Source organism: Rissa tridactyla, chromosome Z, assembly GCF_028500815.1.
Source record: "Rissa tridactyla isolate bRisTri1 chromosome Z, bRisTri1.patW.cur.20221130, whole genome shotgun sequence".
Classification (NCBI taxonomy): domain Eukaryota; kingdom Metazoa; phylum Chordata; class Aves; order Charadriiformes; family Laridae; genus Rissa; species Rissa tridactyla.
Window position 1 is genome coordinate 83,999,932 of NC_071497.1, and position 24,490 is coordinate 84,024,421.

At 46.3% G+C, this 24,490-nt stretch overlaps 1 protein-coding gene across 1 annotated transcript in view; it reads right to left on the minus strand.

Moving 5' to 3' along the window:
• The window catches only part of LOC128902618 (mothers against decapentaplegic homolog 2), a 52,877-nt gene extending 46,034 nt beyond the window's left edge, over positions 1–6,843 (minus strand). Inside the window, exon 1 of the mRNA XM_054185913.1 lies at positions 6,772–6,843. The gene's annotated coding sequence lies outside the window, so the exon portion shown is untranslated. The remainder of the gene's footprint in view (positions 1–6,771) is intronic.
• Between the last annotated feature and the right edge of the window lie 17,647 nt (positions 6,844–24,490).

Genomic DNA, 24,490 nt, shown 5'->3' on the forward strand with positions numbered 1-24,490 from the left:
GTCAGTGCTGCAGCTCATTTTTCACCAGCAAATCCCATTTCAATTCATCAGCTGTAACTTTTGCCTTCAAACTGATACAGTAATATAAGGAGTTTTGATCTTTGTTCCTCGAGAACCATCCTCTCATACACTGTCACTGTTGACAGCAGCCTCTTGCTAAAAACATTCCTCTGGTCTTTTTCCTTGTTCACTTTCTTCATCTATAAAAACACATAAAATGCTTTTTCCCCAAACGCACAGTCTTCACCAACGCTGCAAGAAACATTTCCACACAGCTTAAAATGGCTGCAGATCAAATACGTTAAATATGTAACATCCCTTCTTCCTTGCGATATAGTTTTTGTGATTTCCTTGTAGCTTACAGCCAACCACCTCTAAAAACTAAGTATTCATTTACGGCCTTTGCTTTTCAGGACTTTAAATGTGCTTTGCCATCGCTTACTCTTTGCGCTGCCTCTCCTCGGATCACTGTCTTCTACTGAGGCCCAACGTCACAACCTCAAGAACATCAAGTCTGATCATTTACCTTCCTGTGTACCATTCCCACTACAACACACCAACATCTTGGGACTCTGTGAGTAACCACAGGGAGATTTTCGAGACCCCTTTCTGAGCTCAACTATAGTTGAACTACTGGCATCAAGGCAGCAGTGAGATACAGAGCTGAAAACTTCCGCTGTTTTATCCCTTTCCACGTTCCCTGGATTGTGCCTTAAAACTGCAGCTTTGAACACTCAAGGAGTATACTCACTCTTTTTACCAGAGAGGTACAAGTGTTGCTTTGGATTGCTGGAACATAGTGAGCACGTGTTGTTATTCCCAACAGATTAATACTGGAAAATTTACAAATTGCCTAATTTTGGTGGTATTTGTTTCATCTCTGCCCCCATAGTGTATCTCTGCCTCCTGATGCACACATGTTTCTATAGTTGGTCAAACAGTGTCATAGTTGGCAACTTTTGAAGTCACAGTTTGAGTCATGTCTGCTATTATTCCATTCTACTGTGGTTCTCTGGAACAAGTATTAAATATTAAGCCCATGATCCCAGCAATAACTAAGCATAAAAGATGAAGAAAACCTTAAGGGCATCATGCTAGCAGACTAAAATCTTCAAGGGAAATTTTCCTTTCCTGAGTGTCTGGAACATACTATAAACACACTGGTGCTACCAAAAATATCAAGTGATTTCTGGCTAATTTATTCTAAAGCCTTATGCAACATATTTCATATCAGTCTGCTTATTCATCTTAAACTTGAAATAAAGAAATCTGATCTCTCCTGCTTTTACTAGAAGTATTCTGGCTTAGAGGAATTTCATTTGCAAGAGCTCTTCTGGAATAAAGAGGACAGAAGTTAAGCTCCCGAGGAAAGAAGATCGAGGAAAATAATTTGTGGCATTTGAGAGACAATCTACAAGTTCATTTCCTCCCTATATTTTAAGTCCCATTTTTGTGATTATCTTTTTTTTTTAAAAGGTGCTTTTTTTTCCATTAATCCCGGAATTTGGACAAGATTCTGTATCAATTTCACCAAGGGCGCAATGTTTCACATCTTTTAGAAGAGGAGGGAATATCCACCCTCTCCCTCTGCATGCATCCCTGTAATATTAGTGGCTTCAGAATAAAGTAACATTAATTGAAGCACAGTCTATTTAAGGCAGTATCAAGACTGTTAGGCTAAACAATATTGAGACTTGAAGTTTAAAAAGGCATAGCTTATGCAGTACCGCATATGTCTCCCATATTTACCCAAAGTCATTAAGACTCACAGAAATGATAAAACAAGTATTTCATCTTTCATTGAACAGAAGCAAAACAAAACTAATTTATGATCTGCTTCTGGATCCTTTAGGCTGTGTTATTGCAAACAGCAAGGAGACAGTTTATTCTCAGCGGAATCTGAGAAAGTTCTCCCCTGTATTAATGAGCTCAACTCGCAGGAAGCCTGAATTGCGTATGAAGTTCAAACTAAAATCAAAGCCAGTCTTTTCCCTTTCAGATAGAATAAGCTCTAGTCAACGCACTCAGTGGAACAGACAAGACAAGACATTTCACTTCTTCTATTGCACCCACAACCCCTCCAAAAACTGCCATTTCAGATTCCAGAAGGACCAATTCATTCTTCTTCCCCTACAAACACGTATTAAAGATGCCCAGTTTTGACATAACTGGCGAGGCTCAAACCTACTGCCACATACATACTTTTCTGAAGAACACGAGAAATTCAGATGGCGCCCACCCTTCTTTCCTCACATTCAGGTCAGAGTAGGACAGCTTTGAGTACTCCCTCACTGTTTTTGGGGTGCCTGGATTTTTTTTGTTTTGGGGAAGGTGGGGGTGGAGAGCTGGGGGAAGGGGAATCCAGCCCTGCTGAGCAACATCCTCAGATCCACCCCCCAGTTCAGCTTTCCAGCCAATTAGGCCAGCAGTGGGGAGTGGCTCTGAAGAGCTCCCTCCCAGGGGGCTCCATCTGGCCAGATCGCAGGCCAAAGCTCCGAGAAGTAAAGCCAAGGTCCCGGTTCAGCTTTGATACCAGCCGATGAAGGCCGATGAAGTTCAAGGCAGGCTACTTCTGATCTGGGAGGGCTGGAGCAGAGAAAATTCTTCCTCCGAGTCAGCTTTAGAATGAGGATTTTGTAACCTGCCTATATACAGAATCAATTTACACATTAATATTTATTATGCCAGTATTGCAATGCATCTTGAAACTCTGCATAACTGTATTATCTTTATATAGCTCATTGAAAACAGAATTACCCACCTACTTTGAAAGTAGACTTTCTTCCTCTCACTCATTTCGTGAAGTTTGATTATGAATCAAATGAGAAAACTCATGTTTCTCATACACTGAGCTAAACTAAGCACGATCATGATGCTATGAAAGCTTCAGAAGCTCAATGCTTCTTCTGTTACTAAGGATTACTGCAAATTACAGACAAATGTAATAATGAAAAGCTATATTGCTATTAGAAAATTAGCACACTGTATTAACACATGCATTCATAGTATGCTAAAACTGCACGCAACTGGAGACACGAGAAAGAGGAGAGGTTAATTTTACTGACCTCTGATTAAACTACTAATAGGACTGATGTATTTTAGCAACTCTCCTAAAATTACAAGAGAGGAAAATTACCACAACCTGCAGTCAGCCAATCCACCTGTCTCTGAAGAGCTGCAAACTTCTACTACTTAGTATTATTAACAACCTCACAGTATTTCTCCTTAAAACTAAAAGGCCTTAATAGCCCTGCAAAAGCACAGAATAAGCACTCCAAACCAAAGCAGTTTAAACTCTTCTCACCTCATTTGTTTTGACTAACAATTTTCCAGGTGTAACAGGCAAGTGTTTCATTATTTCAGAAAATAAATACTCCTGGGCTGAACCGGACGAGAATATTCACAGAACTGATTATCAGTTACCCAAGTACCTGTTTCACTTTTTAACTGTATAACTTAGCAGCTTCTCCACTTTGTTAAACCATAAATAGTTGCATTTAACAAATAGCTAATGCAAGTTCGCTTTCAAAACAGCCCTAATGCAAGTGTTCTTCGAACAGGCCAGCCGTCCACCCCCTTGATAAGCAGAGTTCACTCTGCACCAAAGAGCGTCTTAGGTTAAGCTCGTGTTGTTCCAGCGTAATTAAATCAAGCTTCAGCCCAGACTAAACTGATAGGAGACCCAGGAGCTGCTCTCTCACAGTCTCTTCTTGGTCTTACTTCACACTATGGCTGTCAAACACATATAATCATAATAAAATGTCATCTGGAATGAAGCCTTACAGTTTGCAACACAGTTTCTCTAGTGGAAGTGGAGAGCAATGTTTAGGAAGGTTTTCTGCAGTAGCCAATTTCTTCTAGCCCAGAGAGTATTGAACACAGGGCTGCCTGTACTCTCCATTCCATTACAAAAAAACTAATCCCATCGCATGACCTGCAGCAATTCAGTTTAACAAATCAACAATTACAAATATTTTGGCAAAGTAAGCTTAGGCATTGTTTGCCTCTCGGCACAGTTCACAACCAGTTTGTGGCTTTATGATAAAAGTCATTAAATCCAATCTGAAAAGCAGAATTTACAGCTCACTTAGCAAGTCAGGCCCATAAATGGATGCTTTCAATTACAGGGCATTTACATGCACAATCATTAAGGCAGCGTTGAATACATTTGAAAACTCTAGAATACTTTTTATAATAATTAAAACTTTGCGTACTGTTCTTTATACAAACAAAACTTAGGAATTCTCTTCAGTCTCAAGCAGAGCTCACACTCATTGTTATCCAGAACCTACTACAAAGCCTGTTCTCCCAGTACTTTTGTGGGAAAGGGATTAGAGAGATGGAAACAAGTTCTGTTTTTTAAAGCTGCTCTCAGTAGCAGAGATTTTTTTTTTTTGAGCTCCAATAAACTCAATTATATCAACTGGTGCTCAACACTTCTGAAAGATCAAGTGGAACAGGAAGATGGAGGAGGACCCAGGAGGGCCTTTCATTTGGAGATTCACTGTGTAATTCAAGCTGATTTGATTTCGTTCGTGAATCTAGCTTCTGGGTGGAGGAAAAGGAGATCAGTTAAGAAACCAATTTTTTTAACTTCATTTTTTGAATTGTGTTCTCCTTTTTAACACCAAACAGAACCTCAGGAAAGTTGACAAATTATTGTCCAAAATTGTATTACACACACACACACACAGCTTCTTCCACAAAGAAAAATGGATCTTCAAACAATTTTGTTTCTGTGACTGTCAGTGTAGTCTGAGTCTACCCCACACAACTGTAGAACAACAATCAAATACCAGCTTACTCTACTAAACAGCCCAATATATTGTTAAATATGTGCTTAGATCCATCTTTGAGTTAAGTTTAAACTTAAGTGAGATCCTCCCCTTCCTCTTTTTAAAGGCATTTGTAACTACTGCTATCTTTCATCATGATAGTGCTAAACAAATGGGGGGGGGAAGGGACTTCAAAAACCCCCCTTCTATTTATATCGTCATTTCCCTCTAATTCACTACAGTTTGTAAACGCTAAAGTTTTAAAGCTACGCCTCAGAACAAACACACACACATCCCAAAAAAAAAAATCTATTCATGCACCATGCAAGCTCCAACATTGCGATAAAGCATAAGAAAGTCTAAACAGCAACCTCGTTCTGCTAATAGAAGCCTTAACAACAGGAGAGTTGTTTTTTTTTTTTCCAGGCTGGAGAACAGAGCAAAGACTAATCAGTCTCTCACTACAGAGTCCAGCCCCCACAGAAATAATGTCATGAATCAGTTTGAAAGTACAGCTCTCCAGGCTAAGAGAGGAACACTTAAGAACAGACAAACCTGCTGTTATGTGCGGTCTCCTAATAAGCTGTCATTATAAACTTCTTGCTACAGATGGAATCTGACTCGTTTATAACCAGGAACGGTGATAACAGGAGCTCTACACACAACATACACAGGTTGCAGAATTCACTAGCAGCATTTTCAGAAACAGTTGTTTGGTAAACACAATGAGCAAAACTTTTTCTTAATGCTATCCGCTTGTTTGTAAAGTATTTGAAAAGAGCACAACACACAGGCATTGTTTGTTTTGGTAGTCAAAAACTGTAACGGACAACCAAAAAGACATGAGACTAGGCTGCAGCCTGAATCCCAGCTGTTCAATTCAACAGCTCTCCAAGACTATCACAAGGGCTCTTTACCCACCCACTTTTTTTTTTTTTTCCTTCTTTTATTTCCCCAGAGTGAAGACTAAAAGACCATACTGTGTCACACTTTTTCTCTTCCCCTCCACTCCCCACAAAAAATTACAAATAGGAACTCTACAACTCTGCAGTAACACCAGCTACTGCCATTTATCACAACACAATTTCTCCGATGTGCTTACCTAGGTAGACGAAACACTTAAAAGACTATGCTTGTTTATATCTTACATCTTACAATGCCTAGACAGCTACAGCATTAAAAGAAATGATGTGAACAAAAACACTCATCTCACATGTACGTGTCTCATGGAGCCAATGTGTATTTCACATCCAAGGCTCTGGATTAGGAGAGGAACAGAAAAAAGGGCACTGGCTGAAGTGAAGTCTGCAAACCTAAATGCTTCATAGAATGGTCTGGGTTGGAAGGGACTTTCAAGACCACCCAGTTCCAGCCCCCTGCGACGGGAGGGACACCTCGCGCTAGACCAGGTTGCTCAAAGCCCCATCCAGCCTGGCCTTGAACACCTCCAGGGATGGGGAACTGCTTTGCAACTTGCTCCTAACTTTCTCCACCACCCCGGCACAGAGTTTCGCACACCTGATCTCTGCAAGAAAAGAAGACCGGGCAGAGAGGGATGGGGCCGAGGAAGGAGAAGCAGAACTTTATTCCCCCTTCCCTCACACCCCCCACCTCAGACACACACAGGGAGGCACAAGCCAGCCCTTCCCACACTCCACCGCCCCGCCTGGGGGGGGGCTATTCCGACGTGTGGGCGACGGAGGGGTGACAGCGACCTTTCCCCCCCCTCACCTTCCCCTCACGGGGACCGGGCGAGCGGCCTTCCCAACCCCCGGCCCGCCGCCGGGGCCCTCATCGCCGGCAGCGTCCCACCACAACAAAGGGGGAGGAGGGCGTGGGGAGGCGCCCCCGCCACCAGGCCCGGCCCCGTGTCCCCCCGCACACGGCCCGGCGGGGCACCCCCTTCCCGCCGAGCGGCCGCCCGGTTCCCCCCTCCCCCGGCCCCGCTGCCCCGCGGCGCGGCCGGGCCGCCCGCCGAAACCGCCCCGGGACCAACCTCTTCCTCGGCGAGCTGCGCGGCCGCCCTCCTCCCTCAGCGCTGCCTTCCCCCCTGCGCGCCCGCCCTCCCCGCACCCATTGGCTGCCGCCGCCCCCCGCCCCCGCCGGTGGGAGGAGGGGGGCATCTCATTGGCTGCGCCGCCCGTCAGTTGAGAAAGATCGAGCGAGGATTGGGCGGTGGGCGCTGCGGCCCGGCCCCAGCCGCCGATTGGCGGATCGAGCCGCCAATCGGATGCCGGCGGCGGAAAAAAAAAATAAAAAATAAGGCGAGGGACGCGCGGCGGAGGGTGGGCGGGGCTGCGTGCCGCGCGCGGCGGGGGCGGGGAGGCGCCGCTCATTGGCAGCGTCGGCTGTCACTCCTCGCCCCAGGCGCCCGCTGGGGGCGGTTGATCGGGGAGGGCGAATTGGAGCGGGGGTTTGGGTGAGCCGTAGGCGCGCAGCCGCACTGGCGGCGTGGGCGCGCACCGAGACCGGCGTCCCGTAACCTTCCGCGCCGGGTGCGGGTGGGAGCTGAGAAAAAGTAGTGCGCTCCTTCCCGCCAGAAATTCCCTCAGGAACCGGCTGCCCTCAAACGGCCAGCAAAGCCGTAATTCAATGGAAGTTTAAATGCTGTTTGGACACGGGAGGGTGAAACCTCTCCTCTTAGAGGGGTGGTGTGAAGGGGGAGCCATAGCGGCCCTTCAGGGGCACGACGCCCCTCGATCCCCATAGTCACGGCACGGGGGTGGCACAGCCCTGCTCACTGGCCCCTCTGCTCATCCCCAAACAGATTTAAACTGCCTGAGGCCTCGTCTCCTGCCATCACGTACAGCTTCAGGCCGTGGGACTGGCTGCCATCCCACCGTCCCCTCAGGTGTGACTCCGAGACAAAGCCTCCCTGAAGCCCGCAACAGCCTTGGGGCTGCCGGTGGCCCCTCAAGGCACCAGAGTGGCCCCCCCCCTTATCGTCACTGCCTCTTAAAAGAGTGGTTTTCCCCTCATGTTGTTTTTTGGTTTGTTTTTTGGTTTTGTTTCTTTTAGCCACTGCCTTCGGTAGACTCTTCACAGCTTTAACCACCTGTGGTGTGGTAATGATGTAATATAACTGAATTCCTGCGCTTAAGCAAATGCCTGGGCTCACCACAGGTAAATTAGAGCCTGTTGCCTGCCACTGTGTGACTGGGGAACCATCAGCGTGCGAAACCCATCGCTACTTTGTCTGTGGAGATCCTCGAGGTGATAACCCGGCAGGTTCCCCGAAGCACGAGTGGGAAGCCACAAGATGGGAGTTTAATGGGTTGGGTTTTTTTGGGGTGAAAAGGTCTGTTCCCGCTTTGCTGGAAGTCTGTCGGAGGTGCTATGGCATTTTTTGCTTCCACTTTTTGATACTTTTCCTTATTCCATCCCCGTATATCTCAACCGCGGGCCACTTCTCTTATACCCGAGGTCCCATCTCCCCAGCGTGACAGCTTGCTTTCCGGAGACACACTCCTCTTCCAGACTGAAACGCCGGTTTCTGCGCTCAGTGACGTCGGTGTTGTGATTCAGCGGCTTGGGCACGTATCCCATCTCAACAGGCTCGGTATTCTCAGGAGCCAGGTGAGGCACCTCTCCCATCATTTCGCCCTTCTGACGGAATGATAGATGTGGACTCGCAGAAATCTCCCTCTTGCCTCGTCTGTCCTTGGATTTTCCCAGCTTGAAGCAGACATGCAGCTTATTCGGTTATTTTTTTATATTTTTTTTCCCCCAATTCCGTCAATTTGAGATTGAAGCCGGTCACAAAATAAACACTAATGCAAAACGGAGAAGATACCCGCTGCAGACAATGCAGAGCTGCTAACAGATTACCATCATGTTTTTGAAAGATAAGGAGGTGTTCCAGGCATGTTGTACCTGGAAACAGACACAGGCTATTCAGCCAGCGCAGCACTTGCTTTATGGAGGTTTCACCGCATTCAGGGAGATTTTTATTTTTTTCTATGAACAGCGAGTTAATTAAGCTCAGTTCTTCTATGGATTGGTGTCAGACATTCCCCTCACCTTCACCTGCAATAAATCCACAGCCCCCTCTCCTCTTCTATCCCCGAGGCTGACTCCTGATATATCCAAAGCTCCCTTCTATGTCCCCAGTCTACTTTTATTGGCTTGCCGTCTGGGCACGGAGCAGCACATGCTATGGCTGGTTCAGGGCTATGCGTGTGCTGGCTGGCCAGCTGCCCACCGATGCTCTGCTGCCAAGGAAGCCAAACAGTGCTGATAAGGGCTGAGCTTTCGCTGCCTTTCTCCTCGGCGGAGCACTAACAAGGTTTTTCTTTTCTAATACAGCCGTTGTTTGCCGTGAAACTTGACAGACCTTGGATTTCCAAAAGCTCTGCGTCTCTGTTAGGTTTGGTTGAAATAGGTCAGAAGGTCTACAAGCTGATACTGGCGGACTCTGACAAAAAACCCTAATATTTGCATAAACCTCCTTTGTTTAGGAGAGGAAATGGCAAGCGGCAGGAGAAATAAAGCAAATGGAAGAAGGTGGCATCGGGGCTGGAAATCACAGAGCCCAGAAGTTACCTGAGAAGCGTGGTTACCGTGGAGAAACCAGGCGAGATGTGCTTCTGCAACTTAAACGCCGCTCCAGAAAGGGCTCCCAGCCACAAACCTGCAACTGCAGAAATAGTACCTGGCTTGGTAAAAACAAAGGAACAGCAAAACTCAATCCCTGATTCCGACGCTGGATACTGTTAACTGAACCGTGTAGCTCAGCATATTTTGGACATTAGCGGTGAGGTACAGATGGTTGACGGTCCCATTTGGATTTGAACCTGCAGTGGAAGAGCATCAGCATCTCTCGCAAGGTACGTTAACGTGTGGCAGAGCAATCAACATCCTCACAAATGGTGTTCTGGTACAGACAGAAACAGCCCAGTGGTATTTCAGAGTCACCTGTCTGCTAGAAAGAACAGGGGAAATAATCTAAGATCTAAAGAAAACATGATGAAACAAACGGTAGCTGGCTGCACTACGCTACAGAGAATACGTGTTGACTTCCCAAAGGCTGTGACCAAATCCCCTAGGAGGTAAAAGAAATAAACGCCAATATCAGATAACTTCAAAGACACCCAGGATTTCTAAATGACCCGTCACTATCAGATATCACTGTGTGAAGGTGGAGACCAGTGTGAAGTGCGATGCCAGGAAGGCAGGGCTTGGAGGCAGAGCAGATAGCTTTTGTGTTGAGGTCATTATTGCCAGTATGTCAAAATGATCTGTTAAACCGAAAAAAAAAGAAAAAAAAAAAAGGAAGAGCTTTGAACAGAGTTGAGATACAAAAAGATCAGCAACCATCTTCAAGACAGGAAAAAATATATGACAAAAATGACCATAAATCCATGGAGACCCACTGCTAAATGCTGCCAGATTTCTTAGCTCATTCTATTGAAGCAGTAGCATATACTTCCATAAGTGCTTTCTCTTGCATCGGTCCTGCTTCCCTGCTTACTGTAAATACCATTTGAGCATGTTATTTTCTCCCTAAACTTACAGGAAGGTAGCTTTCATCTTCCACAAATCTGCGAAAGATGATGAAAGAGAGAATGGCGCGTAGAGGAGCCGGGTCTGGAAACTGTGAGAGGGGACAGATTCCCTTTCATGCCGCGTTACTTCACAGCCAAATGGCAGGGAAGCAGCCTTTCCCTGGCATTGCAGGACTGCCTGCTGCAGGGGGGAACGCCGCAGCACGTGCAAAAACTTCCCCCGTGGAGGTAACAGCATGAAACAACTCCTCTAGGATCGAGATTGTGTCTCCCTCGGCCTCAGAAGGTTAAATACGGGCTTAAACCGCTTCTCGTTATATGACATGGAGTTTGTAAGCAGCTTGACACTCTATCGCTTCTTGTGGCGGCAGGAAGAGGGTTAAAGAGGACACCACACTATGCTGTTCCCATCAGATAACGAAGAGCCTGTTGATTTTCAAGACAACTAACTACTGGCCCAACAGGCATTACATTAAAGTGACCAGAGAAGAGCTTTGACATCGTCAACGAAAAGGAAGCTATGGCACGAGGCATAAAAATCTCCAAAATTAATAGGAACTTCTACTCAGTCACACCGGCATATAGTAGATTAAATACGTGCAAAGGGCCAAGCACTCCTCAAACTTTAAAAAAAAAAAAAAAAAAAAAAAGCCGCGACTTAAGGCTGGGAGTTAACAGTGAAATACATAAAAAGGCATTTCATGTTTCTGCTCTTCTGTTTATCTTTTCGGTAATGAAATTGCTCTGAAATGTTGAAACTCAAATCTGTTCCCTACCTCTTCTGAAATGCAGAAGTGTGTTTCCAATATTACATAAATCACTGTCCTTTCAAGACCGGGCTGTTTGGAGATTTCAAAGCAAAGCAAAAAAAAAAAAATAAAATAAGGAAACAGTCCCACAGTGCAAAAAAAAAAGACAGTCCCTGATGTAAGCCTGCTGTGTCTGTCTTATACCCTTGTCAAAGTGGACTTAAGAAATAACTAGTATTCAAAATAACGTGCTTAAAAGCAAAGATGTGCCTTTCTGACCCATCATAGCACAAACTGGTTGGTATTTACGTTACAAAGTACTTTCCATTTATCAGATGGAATGGAGAGAGGCAGTAATCCTTAGAAGTGACATCTCCTGTAACAAATTCACAGTGCAATGCGAAGATCTATATATCTGCTCACATTCCTCATTTACGCTGTATAATTCTGATGAGTAAATGATTTAACTGCCTTAACCTACCTTAATTCCCATCGCCTGTTTGCACGTAAACCCAGTCGCTCTGAGGAACCGAAAGCAGAGTGAGTTGAGAGAGAGGGACAACTTTGGCGTAGTCAAACACTTGAATTTTGAATTCTTTTGCTGCCTTGACTTCGTGCTGAAATGGATCGGAAACTGTCATGCAGTCGGGCAGAGGCCCGGATCCATCTAGGGAGCTTGGTAGCTCAAGATGCAATCACGGATGTTATACGTAAGCTCGGTGAACTCAATGTCGTACCAGCCTCCGGGCTTCAAAGCCCCGGTTTTACGCCTAACATTAGGTGTGGTCAGCCCCCGCCAAGGAACGGTAACGTCCTACACTGCTTGAACTCAAAACAGTTTTTAATTATGCTTGGCTGGCAGGGGAGGTTGCAGTTAAGCAGACTGCGGAGCCTCCGAGATGGTTTCGCAGGAGCAGCACAGGAAGGACATGGACCTGTTGGAGCGGGGCCAGAGGAGGCCCCGGAGATGCTGGGAGGGCTGGAGCCCCTTTGCTGGGAGGACAGGCTGAGAGAGCTGGGGGGGTTCAGCCTGGAGAAGAGAAGGCTCCGCGGAGACCTTCCAGCCCCTTCCAGTCCCTCAAGGGGCTGCAGGAAAGCTGGGGAGGGACTCTGGATCAGGGAGGGGAGCCATGGGACGAGGGGGAACGGCTTTAAACTGGAAGAGGGGAGATTTAGATGGGATCTGAGGAAGAAATTCTTTGCTGTGAGGGTGGTGAGCCCCTGGCCCAGGTTGCCCAGAGAAGCTGTGGCTGCCCCATCCCTGGAGGGGTTCAAGGCCAGGTTGGCCGGGGCTTGGAGCAACCTGGGCTGGTGGGAGGTGTCCCTGCCCAGGGCAGGGGGTTGGAACTAGATGGTCTTTAAGGCCCCTTCCAACCCAAACCATTCCATGATTCTATGACCTTCCTCAGGTCTGGCAGCGCGTCACTGCTCCCTCCCAAGATAAGGAGGGGCGGGGGCTCCCCCCGCGACCTCCCTGAGGAACGATCTGGACCTACACCCTCCACTGACTGCCAGCTAGGGGATGTCCACTCTCAGTCACCAATAGCCCCTGAAACTGGCTTTTCTTTCCTCTGTTTTCCTGGTTTTTATAGATTAGAAATGCTTCATGTTGTCAACATTTCTGTTTTTTCTCGGCTTATGCCTCCGTCCTTTCTTATTATTCCAAATCCTGCACCTTTCATCTGCCTCCATCCTTTATTTTGGATTAGTTGAAGTTGATTAGAAACACATTTATGCGAACCCCAAATAAGCCATCATTAAAGTGAAATCGCCTTGTTTACAGAGAGATTTACACAAGTTTATCTTTATTGACTTAAATAAACAAGTGTAATTTGTGAGTAGGCCTGGGGGACAATAGCTTTGTTTCTGAATTAATGGTAGGCCCTGGTCCAGCAAGGATTTTTGTACATATTTAAATCTATGCAGCAAATAAGCCGGCTGAAAGCGGTGGGATCAGTCACAGGAACAAAATTCAGCATAAATGCAAACCTTGCTGTGATTAATTTTTCTATCATCGTCCTTATTTCCTGTTTCTGTTTGCTTTTCCCAGCAAGCTGAAATTAATTCATTACGGTGAAATCTGCAAAATAAAAAAAAAAAAAAAAAAAAAAAAAAAAATAGTTGGTCCCTCCCTAGGAAGGATCAAAATAAACCAATTTATGCTGTGATCAGTTATTGCAATACAGTCTGTTTCTGTTTTACCCTGTGTAAGGTGCACTATGCTAATTAAGCATATGTTTGTATAGATTAGTCTCAATGAGATTTACCCCAGTTTTCTACACCATCTGTGCAAGATTGGTAGCCGAGTTGGAAGTGATCTCTGTATATATTGTCTATATTAGTTGATGAAATGTTTAGAATCCTCGGAGGTAGAAGTTTTCTTTATGTTATTATCGGCCTTGCAAAGCTTTAGTTACCGATTTTGAACATTCTCCTTCTGCTGTCAAAAAACCGGTGATTTACGACAGTATCGTTTTAAAAGTTACTGTTATTCTGATGGGCAGAATAGATCAAGCAGGAATTCAAAGAACCTGAAAAATCCTTTCTTGCTTAGTTTTATTTAGAGATATAAAACATGTATTACCGTTACGCAGGTGAAGCTATCACCAAATAGAAATGTTGCCATGATAAAAAATTTGGCCTTAAAAATATACTGGGACTTTATCACGTTGTTTCATTCAGCTCCTGGCATTTATCACGATGAATAACGGATGCAAGGAAAAAAAAGAAAAAATCTCTATCCTTCGAACAATGCTTGAAGCCAACCGATAACTTTTTCTGTGTAATCCGCAGGGAAGGCTGTGTTAGAGCCTCCATCCCTGGCACTCCGCGTTACCAGGGAGGCCGGCTGATTTCTTCGACTGGGGTGACAGAAGAAGGAGCTCTTTGGATAGCCCTGGCATGACACCGTGACAGCCATCCGACTTAGAGAGGACGTTGGGGAGAACTCAAGGAGTCATCCCTGTCTCTGCCGTTTGGTGTTAAGAGTCAGCTGGTTTTGTCCTCCCCCAGCTTGGGATCGAGCTGGTGCTGGACATATGTCTTCTCTCAGCACAGCGAAATCTACTCTCTGCAAAAGTTAAGTTTTGCCTTGTTGTATTTTGGAAATGCCCTTCTGGCAACACAGAGCAGCTTCTCACCAATATGTGGGAGGATATTGTCCTGATGCCATGTTCTGGCTGCAGGATTTGAGTCACCAAGTGGTTCAAAATCAACATTTTACCAGAAGTCTCCAAATTTATGACTAAGATGGACCATTGCAACCATCTGCTCTTAAAGGCCAAATAATTTCTCCCCCCAGAACCCTTTTTTGAGTCCATAACCTTTGCCTCTATTGCGTATCAGCCATGGAAAAGGCAGCTCAACTCCGATTACGGACCTGTGGTGGGAGGGATCCACCAACTGCCTGATAAATCGGTGTCCTACAAATGAGAGCCTTTCTCTTTTATCTGCAAGGGATCTTTTATCTTCAACTTCATGCCATTACATCTCATTACACCTCTTTGTTGGTTTTGTTTTGCTAGACTGATGTCTTTACATAGAAATCTTTATTGCATATAAGTATTTGGTGACGGGGAGTGAGTTGCACCTCAGTGTTTTTCTTAAAGAAAAAAACTAAACTGGGTTTCTTTGGTCTTTCACTGCAAGGAGGGTTTCCAGACTTCCATGTTTATCCCAAATCCTCTTTGCCTTTACAAATTCCCTTTACTGAAACCTTGAGCAGTCCTTTAATACATTTACAGTGTTATAACACTTCTCTGCCTTTATTTAGTTGTCTTCTGCTTATGGAGTCAAAGGCTCTGCTATGTAAAACGGGGAATATATGCTCACACTGTTTTCAACAGTGGTCTCTCAATCCTTTTTAAAGTCACTGCTTTCCAAAATGCAATCCCCGCTCTTAAAGTTGAGATGTGCAGCCTTGATTCCTTGAGACAGCTGTCTTAAAACCACCAATCTGAGTGACTGCATTTTACTGCACTGTGTGGATCCCTCCATAAAAGTCATTTGTCAATATTTATGAAACATGGCAGTAGGAAAAGACTCCCAGCTTACAGCCACAGGGCCAGGACGGCTTCTGTTTTTTCAGACCTTCGCATTTACAGGTGAAGAAAGGTCAGACAACAATGAGATCTTAAATGCTTTAGAGTAATACTGTCAGTGAAAATGGGAATAGAGAGGTATGTCTCCTGATAGATGCAACCAAACAAAATCTGAAACGGCAGTCTATCTGAGTTAGCTTCTTCATGCGAGTTTGACACAACTGCAGGCAAACATATTACAGATCATATAGTTTTAAGCAGCAGAGATAAGGAAAGCAGAGCACGTGGGCTGCAAAAGTCAGATTCAGAACTTAATCAGCCTGTTGATAGATGTCGCAGCAAGGAACAGGGCAAGAAAGCCTTAGAAAGCCTGGAAGATGCACACCATGCACAAATAAATAGAAGCAGCAGATGAAATAGAAGCAGTGTTCTGCAAAGAGCAAGAAACAAATGAAAGAGGCTCATAGAATCCTAGAATGGTTTGGGTCCCCTCCCTGATCCAGAGTCCCTCCCCAGCTTTCCTGGAGCCCCTTTAGGGACTGGAAGGGGCTCCAAGGTCTCCCCGGAGCCTTCTCCAGTCTGAACCCCCCCAGCTCTCTCAGCCTGTCCTCCCAGCAGAGGGGCTCCAGCCCTCCCAGCATCTCCGGGGCCTCCTCTGGCCCCGCTCCAACAGCTCCGTGTCCTTCTGCTGTTGGTGCCCCAGAGCTGGAGGCAGCACTCCATGTCCAATAATAGTGTTGTATGCGTTCATTCCAAGATAAATCACTTTCCAAGTCTATACAAACAGTAATCTGCAGCAATTTGTAATCTACAGCGACTGAAGACAAACAGTAACATCCCTCAGAAGCAGTGTCTTGTTCCCCATCCACTGGCCTGAAGATCAAAGCAAAAAAAAAAAAGAAGGCATTTGCACCTCAAGCACTGGCAAGAGATGATATTAGAGAAGCTCCAAGGACGTTGTGTCTTCATTTGTAGATTTAATGCAAGTATCTTGCACCAACTTAAAAGCTAAATCTAATGGTAAGGATTTAAGGCAAGTTTTGGCAGTTATTTTTGGACTCAAGGACCCAGCTGCCCTCTGTGTGTACTTTTGACCTTAACTGTGTTGAGTGTAACCATAGGCTTCTCCTTAGCTAACACAGGTGATAGATGCTTGTGGTTTTGCAGAACAGAGACTGTCAGTTTTCACCCTGTGAAGCCCCAGGTGGTCCTGATGGCCGACTTCGTCATAACGCAAAGCCTTGAAGGACCTTGAATTGGGTGCAATTATTACTGTTAAATTTTGTGTATGAAGCCCAGCTTGCCTTACTGGCCCACCAGGGAGAGAAAAGCCCTGTTGAAGTTAAAGGAAACAGAAGAATCATCTGGAAAGCCCTTTCCAGGACGTGTCTGTCATTTAATCAGAGTTGAAAACCTCTTGATTGAACTCAATAGCTCAGGGTTTGCGAGTGCTGTAACCAGAGCAACACCGAGTTCAGGGCTGGCTGCTTACCCAGGACCTGGGTGGATTTTGCAACGCGCCAAACTTGGCCTTACAGGTGACTACGCTGTCTGGGGAGGGAAGAGAGTCGGGGAATGTCGGTCTGAACTCTGTCCACCCTGAAGAAACACAGCGGAGACATGCCTCGAGCAGCCTTTGAGTCCAGGAGACATTCTGCCCAAGAAAAGTGCCCAGCACAAACCCCAATGACTCTGCTGATGGGCACTGGCAGCTACGGTGCTCCATGTCCTCTCCTGGAAACGCTTGGAGAAATGACAGCCAGTGTGCTTGGGCTTCTTCCTGATTATCCGTTCCTGGCTGCTATCTTCTCATCCTTCAGCTGACGTTCCTGTTATTTCTCCTCTAGTTGATCCGGAGGAAAAGCCTACGTAGCGTCTCACCTACCACGCGTCAGCGCCAGACAGCTGATTGTCAGCCTACCCGTGAAACTGTCTAGACGCAGTGACGCGCTGTCAAACGCACAAAGTTAACAAAATGATAGGGGAGAATATTTCCCCCGTGAATCCTCTTTCAGTCATCCTCTCGGAGGTTATTTGTGTCGGTGGCAGGTACGACGTTTTCAGACGAAGACATGAGTTGATTAATCAACTCTGCCTCTTTAAGATGTCCTAGGTTTTTTTTTTTTCCCCCGAAGTCCATCCCCCATATCAGTTCAGGCTTTACTTAAATTCCCCAGGCACAAGCAATGCTGCAGTTACAGGTAGTTTGCGCTTATTTAACAGGTAATGTCAGTAGATAATGGTCTCCTGCTGCCAGATAAAGCCAGAAGAAAAGCCATGACATTTTACGCTTGGCATAAATTTAAAAATGAGGGCTAGTGGCTTGGAAAAAACAGCTATTTTGAAACAGATCATCAGTTTCTCTTCTTAAGTTGCTTCTTGGCAAAAGAGTGAGGAGTGGAGAGGAGCAAGAGAACCAGCCCAGCACCGTTTACAATTCCAGACAGATAAGGTTGTCGCCATGAAGGGATCCTGCCATTCACCTCTCCTGACTTTTTGGCCTTTTTTGAGCACGATGACCTAACAGTGGCTGATATGACTCAAATCCCTGACCTGGCCCGATTACAGTCTCAGCTGGAAACGTTGGCGAGGCCGTCAGGTTGCTCGTAAAAGGCATTACCTCAAAGATCTCCGTGCTCTGAGCCAGGAGCTCCATCGCATGGCCACTGTCTGGGGCAAGAACAAAGCCTAGAGGAGCGAGATCAAAGAAACAGGGCCAACCTCTCTGGCCATGCCGTCGCGCTTACAGTCCCAAAAAATGATATTTGGAATGTGATTTTGCTCTCTAATGTACAGAAGAACATGTGGGATTTCCAGGCTAGATCCGTAGTGCCTTTTGAGGGGTGCCTTGAGGCTACCTCCAACACCATCCCCTTATCCCTGCAGATAGATGTTTGGATGCACTTCACCAGATGTTAGATGTCAAAGCCTCAGTCAGTCACCCTAAACTTTCTACAGTCATCAGGAAAAGAGGTGTCTCTAGAGGGCAGTTCATCTGGCCTATTTTCGAGCTTGTTTTAGGGTACGAATAGATGTTTTAGAGATGAATAACCCCCTGAAGTTCCTATTCTGCAGCGCCTATAAAGGGAGGCTCTTAATTTTCAGATATCCCAGGATGCTTCAGATCTGCAAGCCGGGCCGTAGGCACCCAGCAGAGCATGCAGGGTCTAAACCTGACCATAGCGGCGTGGTTTTCTCTTTCGTTCAGCATCCTGAGCGCATCTGGAGTGTGGAGCAGTGCACGGTGTACGTACCACGCCAACTGGCCGCAGCCAGAGACACCAACTGGCGTGGAATGAGCAACGCCCAGAGTACTAGACTTTCGGCTTTCAAAACAGGGCGGGCACATGAAAAATGTTGTTGCAAATGGTCCCTGGCCTGACCTAAATCCTCAACCATGCCCAAGACTTGTCTGGAAGAGTACAACTGGCCCAGGGCCAAGCCTTTGCCAGCGACTGCGGCAGCCAAAGAGCACAGAAAAGGGAGCTGTGTGTTGGGCTTTCCCTGGGACTTGCCACCTGCGTGGTCCTGGGATCGGACGGAGCTGCCCCCAGCCTTCGGCATCCTCGTCTTCTGCGCAACATCACTGCTTGCCAGTTGTTGCCTTTGCCTCCTCACATCCTGCTGAGAGCAACCAGGAACTATCTTTCAGTAGGTTGATGCGTACCAGGCAAGGGGCTGGGACACAGATTTTTATTTTTAATTTTTCTTTTACAAATTGGGTGGGGAAAAAAAAACCCCACAAAAACCCTCGCTGTTCCAAACGTCCTCAGCAGAATCACAAGGTCAAACCTCAATTCTCCAAAAGCAGACAGGTACAGGGATATGATAGGCTGAAGAATTAAAATACAAATCTGTTGACTACCGGGATGTCTATCTGGCACGTAAATCTCTGGTGTAACACTGTAGTGCCCAACTGAGCTGGGAAAACTGTGTGGCATGCTCGGGACAGGGTTTGGTCCAGGAGCTCTGGAATTCCTTTCCCCGCTGCTCTTGCACAACATCACTGCTTGCCAGTTGTTGCCTTGGCCTCCTGCTCTTCATCCTACAAGCTCCAGCTTTTTAACCTGTTGAACGTTTTTATGACAGTGCGTTGAGGAAGACAAGAAACACTGGCCACATTTTTTCACCCTATGGTATTTTATTTGTTTATATTTATGCAGCTTGATATCTACGTGTCGGGTAGGCTCCTGCAGGACTGTACAGGGGTTCTGCGAGGGGATTTCAGATTTGCTTCTGCTCATACCCAAGGTAACCCGTGTTTTGCTGCCATTTGCGCCAGCGGCCAGCAAGCCGTATCTGCGAGCTTTGTCACCGCCAGCAGCTTCATCCTGCACGAGATGGAGGAGCCGGCGTGCGGTTGCAGCTTGTGGATACCCCCCCCTTCACAAAGAGCCAGTAATTGTTCAATAAATTATATGCTTTAGTGTCCGCATGGTAATAACTCTAATCCTACCTCCAACTACCAGGTTTAGAAATGTGATTAGGGAGGATTATACCTCACCTAATGCCTAATCGCTTGTCTGTTCTTAGCTGGCCTTTTATTTCCACACACACAGCATAAGGGATCTAACCAAACATCTCGCACGCACGGAAAACGCCAAGCGAGTTAAAAATCAGTTGAGTGAGAGCAGGTAACAGCTAGAAACCAGACGTGACTGAGCACTGAAACATTAACCAGTGTGGTTACGACTCCGGGCAGCACCCAACCACTCCCTTTGCACCCCAACCGTTCAAAGAGATGAAAAAACAAAAGGGCTGGAGCTAAACCTCCACTGGACTTTTTGTTGTTGTGGCAGATGAAACATAGGATGTTTTCCATACAATTCTTGATTTTCTTTTTCCTTTACGTAGGAAAACACGGATGCCTTTTCCAGCAACACCGACGGGGGGGGTTAGTAAGTGCCACAGTTCAAGAGCTGCCTAAATAGCGTCCCCCCACAGCTGGTCTCTGAGCGCAAGACTTCGTTAGCTCCTTGCTCCCTTTCTTGATGTGAGATTCGGTTGCTAAGATGTAGCAACAAACACGAAATGACATCTTGCCATCTCAAAGTAGTCTGTGGGTTGAAGGGCACTGAGCAGAATTGGCGGACGTGATGCTTGTCCCTTGACTGTGCAAACTGAAGTCACCAGCTACTCCATCTTCTCTAGTGCTTACCCAGAGATAATTCACATCTTCCCCTAACGAGGGTGAGGACAGCCAAGCAGCACCTCATGGAGTTCCCCAAGTGCCCGTACCACCAAGGGAAAGGGGTTTATTTGAGAACTGGTAGGAAATCCTCTTCCAAAACGTGAAGGACCAAGTCCTGCCCTACCATAACTCTGCTGACGCCCTCAGGGCCACTCCAGTTGACCAGCTGAGGCTTAGCTCCTATTTCTTGGAGCACCAGGGCCGTCTGCTCCCTCCTTCCTTTGCCACATCCACACACCCTGCAACAGCTCTTGGCCAGGCACGTCCAAAGGGACCGAGCAACAGGGCACAGGGGTTCGATTTCACTTCTATTAGCAGCAACCCAAACAAGGAGGGTCAAGTACAAGGTTGTTAAAGTTTAAAAAGGATTTTAAAAAAAAAAAATCCTCTTTTTCAAGTGGTTTCATGTTGTTGATGTCTTTTGTTTCATTGAAATTAATTATCGTTTGCTTTGAAGTTTATAATTACAGCACCCTGCTGAGGTACGAAGTGTTGGAAGCCGTGGGGAACCTGGGTGGAATCGGTGCTGTTGGTTTGTCTACGGCGTTTGCTATCAGGAAAATAGGGGGCTGTTTTTAAGGGAGAAGAAAGGAACAAATATTTGGCAGAGAACTGGAATTATGTCCTGAACATGAGCAGAGATGCAAATCAAAGCACGATAATGGAGAAATAACCAAGGATTTAGCAATTCTGGATTAGAAAGAGGATTTCAGCTGTGTACCTCAAATCTCTAATCTCGAGTAAGCAAGTAATCTAAATCCACCTAATAACAATGAATGAAATTATAGCTGAACTAAGTAATTACTCCCTTTTTTCCTTTGTGTCATTCAGAAGAGGTTTATCTTTCATTAACTTTCATTGGAGCATTACTTTAAATTGCAATGATTTTGACCATTGAATTTTAAATATCGCTTCTCTTGGTTGATCGAAAACAAACTTGGTCTCTCTTTTTAGTTTTCAGTGTTGGGAAAGAAACAAACAACCAACTGTTCAGCCTGGTGCTACTGTAACCCCAACTGCTTCCATACCAGACCTTGGCTTGTGAATTTAGCATCTTGGTTACTCCAGAGAGTTCCAGGTGGGCACTCAGTATTGAAGCAGACGGCCACGGATGGCTTGTGGTAGAGGCTCTACTCAGCCACCTTTCTGATGGACACCCCAAAGTCTGTTCTAATGCTTACTCCAGAGACACTGTTAAAGCAGTTGTAGTGAGGAAGCACATGGGAAATCCAGCTGAGGACCAACACAACATGATAAGAGCTCGGAGATGCTCTGCTAGAGGTTAAGAACAAGACTGAGCTTGCTTATGCTTGGGTGCAAGTTTAGACTCAGTTCTGGAGTCAGCAGGAAGAGAGGAATCAAGGCATATCTTAAAATGGACCCAAAGTTCATATGACCTGGCTGGACTTGGACCATTTTTTTTTTTTTTTGACCCTGAGTCCAAGCTGTGGAAAATGGCTGAACCAAAATTACACACTTGGCTGTGAGTAAATATGAAGTTCCTGTTGCCATACAGCAAAATTGTAACTCATAATATTTTTTTGTTTGTTTGTTTCTCTCAGTGCCTGCAATAACTTTAGGGTTTTATTGCAGCCTGCCAGAGAAGATGTCGTGCAGCGTGATGCGGCCACCTTGTTGGCCATTGGTGGCGGGGACTGCAGCTCTGCGCCCCTCACCCAGTGCAGTCCTACAGCACGGGTGGGCTCAGCCCTTACCCTCTCCCCTACATGAGCTTGGAAATCTTCAGATGGATGCGAGCAAGCGGAAGCCTTTGTGGACCTACTCCATGGCTGAGCGGGCAGAAAGAGGCAGCGATGGGGGAGAAACTGGTTTAAGCTTTGCTAAGGAGCACATGAGTCCGAGTCGCATGTGCCAGAACAGGACTAGTAAATTATTTCAGGCTTGGGGAAGAAAAAAAAAAAAGACATAACCCCAGGGAGTGGTGACTCAAGAGGTGTGCATGTGGTGTGATGCCTCTTATGGCCAACCCCTCCCGGGGAATGTCCCCCCTGCACCAAAAGGCTAATCTCATGGCTGGCTGGCACGCTCATCCTACCGCTAGCCTGAAGCTTCCGTGTAAACCACAGTCTGCTGAGACAAGGCAAACAGAGATTTTTTTTATTTTTTTTTTCCCCCACCACCTTTTTGCCTACCATGATCCATACCTTCCCATGCTCTCCAACCTGATCCCTCCCTGGCTGCAGGCAGGGTGCAGACCTTGCTGCCTGGCTCCAGCGCTAGCCTGGAGCCTACGGGAGCGTGGTTACGTCAAACGCTGCTGCCCAGACCTACCTCAGGTTTCCACATCTCCCAGCCTGCTCAAAAAGTTGTGATCTACCATTTTCTAACCAACATAACCCAGTTTTGTCTGTTCTTGTAGCCAAGGAGAGGGTAATTATTGGGTTTTAAAGCTAGAGTAAATGGGATTTACTCCTGAAAGGAGGACGTAGAGAGGTGAGGTCGGTCTCTTCGCCCAAGTAACAGGAGGTAGGACAAGAGGAAATGGCCTCAAGTTGCACCAGGGGAGGTTTAGACTGGATATTAGGAAAAATATTTTACACTGGAAGGGTTATTAAGCGTTGGAACAGGCTGCCCAGGGAAATGGTGGAGTCCCCATCCCTGGAGGTATTTAAAAGACGGGTAGACGTGGTGCTGAGAGACATGATCTAGTGCTGGTTTTTGTCAGTGTTAGGTTGGACTTGATGATCTGAAAGGTCCCTTCTAACCTAGGCAATTCCATGATTCTAGGATTTAAAAACACTGAAGGCAGGGAAGGAGAAGGGAAGATGAACGGCAAGCATGGGGTTAGCAGATCTGGGAGAGGCACAGTTAGAAGAGTTTGGTGTTCAGGCCCTGACACATGCTAAACCTTTGCCTGCTTCACCAGGACAGGAGCCACTGTCCGGGTGTTTTAAGTCTTCCCATCCACAGAAGATGAGTTTCAAGGCCAAAGCCAAGACAACAAGAGAAGCTGAAGACAAATTCTCTCTCCCGTCCCAGAAGTTTCCAGCACAACCTAGAGACCAGCTCACTGCCTGTCTGACAACTCTCAACACCAGGCAAGGGAAAAGGCTGCCTACTGTTTGGTCACTTCTGCCAGTGAAAATTACTCACCCAGCAGCCTCCCTCTCTGGCTGTCTGGTTGCGAATGATCCACAGGTGGCTTTTTAGTTATCAAGACTTCTTTTCCCTCCTCTCTGCCTCTGTGACAGCTGAAAATTCAACTGCTGGGTGAATGCTGACCTGCAAATTGGAGGCAGGACAGGCAAGGAGGGGGAACAGGCTTGTGCTTTCCTTGCTTCTCCAAGGAAGGAAAGCAAGACCTGCAAGCTTTTACTTTAAAAGTATTGCAAGCAGGAACCTTGGTGGGCTTCAGGATGTAGTTCAGGCTTGACCAGGGCAAGGGCAACATGCACCAACAGATGCAGGGGCCTGAGTTACCGAGCTGGCATTACAGGGGCCACGCTTAGGGCAACTAGGGTAGCTCTTGGATGAGCCGCTGCCAAATCAGGCAGCTGAATCCCATTTTAGGTGTCCACATCCAAAATCCAAGTCCTGAATATCTGTTTTCAGCCACTGTCGACGTTTGGCGTTACCTGTCAGACTCCGTCCGTACCACCCAAATCACTGCGGTGCCATCATTTTCCACATTCAGCGCTTGTCGTCTACCAACCCTGAGTTTCCTCTGCCATCCTGTGGCCTGCTCACTCCACACCATGAGCCCTCTGTTGCTCTTTGCATTCATCTACCCCCTCCTCCCCCCCCCCAGAAAAAAAATATTCCCTGTAAATGCCTGTCCACCTACTTTTCATGCTCTGGAAGAACTTCTGACTATGTCGAATGGCACAGGGTCCACCTGAGATCTGCTGGGCACCTCACTTCACGCTGGGAAACCACTCTGCCACCGGGATTTTCTAGACCAACATTAGCTTCTGTGGAGGCACAATTAGGCCACAGAGATTATTCTTTTTTTCCTCCTTCTCCTAGTCCCCCTTTTTAACCTGAGTTTGTTAGCAAAGTCCTCTCCTCTGTAGAGGTGGTGACACTGGTGTCACACAAAGAGTCCAGCTAGCATTGCTCTGTCAGGGCCTCTCCAAGGCAGAAGGATTTATAGACATATTTCTCAGCTGATTAAAATAAATGGATATTTTTTTTTCCTCCCGAGACATAATAGTTTCCACTGAGAATGCCAGTGTCCCCCACAACTGTCCTTTCTTTGATTAGAAGAGAG